General features: G+C 41.2%; 1 pseudogene; it reads right to left on the bottom strand.

Annotated features, from left to right (window-relative positions):
* Positions 1–306: 306 nt before the first annotated feature.
* The window catches only part of LOC102824027, a 71,021-nt pseudogene continuing 65,109 nt past the window's right edge, over positions 307–6,218 (bottom strand).

Below are 6,218 nucleotides of genomic sequence, written 5' to 3'. Positions count from 1 at the left end.
AGCAGGCTGAGGCAAGAAAGACCAGAGGCAGGCACAAGTCTGGGACCCTGGGCAGCAGGGCTTGGGGGCAGGAGGCAGGGGTCCAGGGGTTCCAGGCATCCTGGCCCAGAAACACTCCTGACTGTGGGACTGCCTGGGCGTGTCACCAGCCCCTGGTGACCCCTTGTCCTGTCTCTCTCCCTGGACAGGGGCTGGGGAACCTGTAGTGCAAAAAACCTGTGGGCCACTCAGTTATGGAGGAAGGCTGGACCCAAAGGAAGGCCGGGAGACACACCCCCTCAGCTGCCTTGACCTCCACTGATGTCCTCAGTATAGCTGCTTCTCATGAGAGTGCAGGCAGTGGACACCGACCTAGATTTGAGCCGACATGGCTCAAAATTGAGCTCAAACTTTTCAAACTTGAACTCTCCTGAGTACATCATGGACCGCAGGACAGGCAGGCTCCAGGTGCCGATGTCCTGGCAGTCATGCTGAATGCCTACAACGAGGTAGGACACAAACTTCTGGATGGAGCCTTTATCCTGGACGGAGCCCGAGATACCTTGTGCAATCTTCACCATATCCCCATCGCTGAAGTATCGCTTCTGGTTGCTCCTGCTCTTCTCCATGGCATTCAGCTAGCTCATGCCTCTGTGGTGGCAGCCAGCAGGAATCCCATCATAACTCTGGAGGTTCCAAGGGCCAGAGCCTTGACCACATGGCTCATGGTCTGGAAACAACCATCAGCTATGATAGGCACACCAAAACGTAAGGCATACTCAGCCACCTTAGACATGGGGCTGCCCATCACTTCTTGGGTAATGCAGATGGAGCTGCAGCCCATTCCCATGCACAGCCTGTCCACACCAGCGTCAGTCAGGATCTTGACCTGAGCAGCTGTCACCACATTCCCAACAATCACTTGGAGGTGGGGGTACTTTTGCTTGATGCAGTGAACCATGGCTATGTGATACACCGAGTTCACCTGGAACTATAACATTGGTGCCCTTCAGGATGATCAGATCCAGGCAGTACTTGCCATACTCACAGGTGCTCACAGCTGCCCCGCACAGCAGTTGGTTGTGGAAGTCCTTAGGAGCCAGAAGGTAGTCCTGGTTCTTCTTCAGGTCAATGCGGGCTATGATGGCTAGGAGTTTGTCGTGGTGATTGACAATGGGCAGCTTCCCTTTCTTACTGCGCAGCAGAATCTCATTGGCCCCTTTCGAGATCTCATCACCTGGAGCCATCACCAGCTCATTCTGCGGTGTCATCACCTCATTAAGGAGAGTGGTGTGGTCCTTCTTGTCCAGAAAATCAATGTTTCAGGAGGTGACAGTGTCCAGAAACTGGCTGCCTGTGGTGCCAGTCTCCTTGATGGGGATCCCATAGAAGTCATGTCGGATCTTGACTTCCAGCAAGTCGCCCACGGTAAAAAAGGGGCTGAGAACCACAGGATCAGTGATGAAGCCCTGTTCAAACTTGTTGACCTTCCGCACCTTGTTGGCCTGGAACTCGGGAGTGCAGTTAGGGTGGATGAGACCAATACCTCCCATCAGTGCCATTTTGCGATGGCCATGTCCATCTCTGTCACAGAGTCACTGGGCAAGTACTTAAGAGGAGTCTTAAGTGAGATCTTCCGAGTCAGAGGTTATGTCAGTTCCACTTCATCTGCTACAAAGTCTATGAAGCCAGGGATGATCAGAAAATCATTATAGGTGAGGTCGTTTGCGCTGGCGATTAGCTGCTGCGTGGTGAGCCAGTCCTCAGGCACGTAGCAGATGCAGCCGCTGGTCTGGTAGTGTACGAAGCTGCTGCGAGTGACGGTGGTCAGACATAAACCTCCACACTGGTGCAGCCACCGCCGCCGCTGTTTCACTGCCCTAAAATAGTTTTGTTGTTGTAGTTGTTGTTTGTTTGTTTGTTTGTTTTAACCAACCCTGATTTTGTTCCTACACCCATTAGGAACACTTTCCTCCTTATAGGACAAAATTATGGATTTATGAGTATGTCTCATCTCTTTAATATAAACTTAAAAGATCCCACATCATACCACACGTAAATTGCAATTGTCTGTAAGTTAAGTACTGGTTTAAACAATTAAAAGATGACGGCAACTTATTTCCTCTCAAAAAATGTATTATAACATTTAGATTTCAAGCAAAAGTTATTGTAAAATTAAAATGTCTAAGGGATATTCTAGATGAAAAATTTTTAGAATAATTTGGCAAGTGTTACTTAATTAGCAAAAGACATTTTCATTAGTTACAAGCCAAAATTAAGACAAGTACTTTATTTTAAACTTCTCAATAGAAGCTACACTGATAACATATTGTATTGTGGTTGGAAGAAACATATTTGAGGTTTTATTTTAGTAGCTATGAGCAATGATTTTAATTGTAATTTAGGAGGGTTAAAAAAAATGACATTTAGTGAACTTCGACTCATGGTAACTCTATGTGTGTCATAGCAGAACAATGCTCTATTAGAGTTTTCGATGCCTGACTTTTGGAAGAGGTTACCAGGACTTCCTCTGAGACCTGAATCTCTCAACGTTTAGTTATTAGGTACTGTTTGCACCAATGAGGGATTCCTTGTAGGAGGTATGTAAAGGAAAAATAGGCTAAGATCTTCCTTTCCTCTTTCTTGGGATACATAAGTGAGGTATCAGAAATTAATTGCATTATCTAATACTTACATGAAATTGTTTAATTAAAGAAAATGGAAGAGTTTTTGACAAAATAAGTGGAAAAATAAAAGCTTTCTGTGAAGCCAATTACAGTATAAAAGAAGGGTGACCCAGGAAATGATGGTAATTAATAATGAGGACAGAAATATACAACTACGCTGAATCCTAATATTTTGCATCTTATAATTAATATTCAGTCCTGGTGTGCTCTGTAGGATAACCGCTCAATTATAAAGTAGTTTCGACTGTAAAGTCTGCAGTTTAACTTGCCAACCCTTCAACTTGCCAACCATTCCTTGGAAACCCTATACAGGTTTGCTATGAGTGGGAACTGACTCATAATACGTAACAACAACTTTATTCTAATAATATTGGATGACAAAAATATAATCAATTAATTAATAAATTGAAATAATCTAAAATGATTTCTAGAGCTAATGACTTAGCCCTCATTATGAATAATTTTAATTTAGACAAAATGCATACTAAAACTATTTTTAGGTCAGCAGGTCAAGTAAGACCTATAACCCTTGCAGAAGGAAAATTAAACAAATGAGGTGTACAAATGCCCAGCTTTCTTCCTAGAAACAAGAATCTGACCACATTTCAGAATGCTAGAGTCTGAGCAGAGCACAGTGGTCCTACTAAGTTGATGATGCAATGAACAAAAATATGGATTGGAATATCTGAGTAAAGAATGAGAGAGAAGGGTGTTACACAAAGAGGGAGGCTGATTTCATTTCTGGCTCTGCTAGAGTGGACAGAATGTATTAATTCCTGGTATCTAGTTGATACAGCAGAAAGGCTCCACTTCATTTTAGAAGTAAGGACCATATCCTCCAAGAGTGGCTTTTAATTGTGAGAGGGAGAAAATTTGGAATCCAGTGGACATTTGACAATGTCTGAAGATTTTTTTATTTTTTTTTAACTACTGAGAAAATGCTTCTGGCTCCTAGTGGATAGAGCAAGGGATTTTGCTAAACACAATTCACAGAAGATTCCCCAAAACAAATCATCATCTAGTCCAAAATGTCAATCATGCTGAGGTTGAAAAACTCTGACCTAAAGTTAGACCTGGCCTAAAAATAATGCCTAAAACCAAGTCCAACGAAATCCATATGGGAAAAAGACATTTTATACAAGAGAACATGGTGAATTAATTTTATTGGTTTTCATCAGATATAGTGGAGGTCAGAAATTTAAAGAAAACCAAAAAAGTGACCTTTGCAAATGCCAAAAGTATAGCGAAAAAATAAATAAAAACAAAATTGTAAGCAGGAATTTTATACACAATGAATATAACCTTTGAGTTTTAGAAACATTATAACTGAGATATAAATGATAGTGTGTCTTCAGTTCAGTAGGAAATAATACCAGATGGAAACTCAAATCTACAAAAGAAAATATTGGAAATGTGAGACTGTGGAGACGCCGGTCTCTAGCATTGGTTGACTCAGTTGATCTGCATGGTCACGAAGGTGCTAGTTTTTTTTTCTACCCTTCACCTTGATATCACTGGGAAAAAAATGGAGATGATAGTTAGAGAGTTGTCACACTTCTAAGCATCACATTCTGACACAACAAACACCAAAGATAAAGTGGGGCAAAGTTTTTTATGTTCAAAGATGTAAACTTTCTCAGAGATCTTTCAGCAGTTCACTTTAGTGAAAATTGGGCCACATATCTCTTATTGAGTAACAATAGCCAATAACACACACTAGACTATGAAATTAAACTAAATGACAATACAAAATATTTGTAAGGATTTGGAACAATTAGAAATCAGCATCATCAGTAGTTTAAAATGTTACAACCACTCTAGATAACAGTAGGGCATTTTTATATAAAGCTAATGGTGCTGCAGGATAATGCACCAGATCACAAATTCGGTTTAAACTGCAAGGTGAGTGGTTCAAAGTCTCCAGCCACTCCTCAGAAACCTATACAGGATCTAGTAGGGTTTGAAGAGTTATCTATATGCTCTCTAAACTTGTTGAGGCAAAGATTATATGCAGTGAACTGCAAGTATTTTTATTGAATAATTTCTTGAGTTTTGATATATATACGCATATTATAATAAAAACTCAATAAAGACGCAAATTTTATCCATAATATAACATAGAATTTTGGAATTATACTCACCCCTCTCTTTAGGAGTTAGTTTTTGTTTTTAATTTTTCTCAAACCTCCTGAATTGGAATAATGCTGTGTTGGAATAATGCTCTTTTTACTGTGCTTGGTTATAACAACATTTGTAAAGATTTTTCTATGTTATTACAGAATAATATTAATAAAAAGAATCACAAGTGGAAGGGGAGTAAAGGCAACAATGTAGATATGGGCTGAGTTCAACCATGTTCCATAGACTCCCGTTGACCTAGAGATGAGAGAGATAAGAGGAAGGGCTGGTTGGTCTGAAGTGTGATGTGACCTGGGGACTACTAAGACTCTGTAACCCATAACTACAGAGGGCTAGAGCTGATAGTGAAACATCCAGCTGATAGGAAGTGAGGGGAGACACATAAGAATGTCCAAACTTGTAGATAGTACTAGTACTCATTTGACCTAGTCTCAATAGCTTGATGATCAGAACGCAAATAGAGTAAGACAAAAAAAGAAAATTGTGATAAAGGAAACAAATGTAAATTACTACAACTTGATAAACTTGACCTATACTCATGGATAAGGTACTCTGGTAGCATAATGGTTATGAATTGGACTGTGAATTTCAGGGTCAGCAGTTTGAAACTGCCAGCTGTTCTGTGGGAGAAAGATGAGGCTTTCTGCTCTCGTAAAGATTTACAGCCTCGGAAACCCTGTACAGGGTTGCTATGAGTCGGAACCAACTCCACGGAACATAAAAACAACAACATACACATGGATGTAGTAGCTCAAAATACCAACTGAGAGCGAAGGTGTTGTGTCTGACAACTGACTATACTCTGTGACATGCACAGAGAGATTAAACCCGAATAGGGGTGACGGGAGATTAGGAAAAAAGGAAGACACAAAACACAAAATGAAATAAGTAAAATTGGACCAGGTGGGACACAGCAATCTGGTGGAGATACTGTGACTCAGACCTAGATTCAGCAAGTTTATTTTATACACATATCAAAGAAGGTGCTGAGGGCAGAGAAAAGAGTCCAAAAAACATCTGGTGTTATTGATGCATGCAGTAAGCCGGACTTTATCAGAAGAATGTAGTAGCTAGGGAAACAGAGATGTTTTTGCAGACTTGCACTGAAGGTCATTAAAGGAAAAAACCTTTCAAGTTCTCTGTCCCCTGAGGCAGCCCTCCAAGTTCCTCAGGGGGCAGCTTGACCTGGGAGCAGCCCAGTTTTCTGGACCACAACTGTTCAATTGCAATCTTTCAATTAAACTACCCCCAAGTCTGATACCTTCAACTCAAATCACTCCCAACATGAAGGAGTCGTCACATCAAGTATCAATCCTACCCCTGTGTATACAGGGTTGATAGAGACTGGCAACTTAGTTGCTGGCTACCTAAAATGGGGGGCAGAGTGGAGCAGCATAAAAGCACAGGGTGACC

Source organism: Chrysochloris asiatica, unplaced genomic scaffold (assembly GCF_000296735.1).
Source record: "Chrysochloris asiatica unplaced genomic scaffold, ChrAsi1.0 scaffold00217, whole genome shotgun sequence".
Classification (NCBI taxonomy): Eukaryota; Metazoa; Chordata; class Mammalia; order Afrosoricida; family Chrysochloridae; genus Chrysochloris; species Chrysochloris asiatica.
The sequence above is the reverse complement of the archived record's forward strand: the minus strand, read 5'-3'. Positions and strand labels throughout refer to the sequence as shown.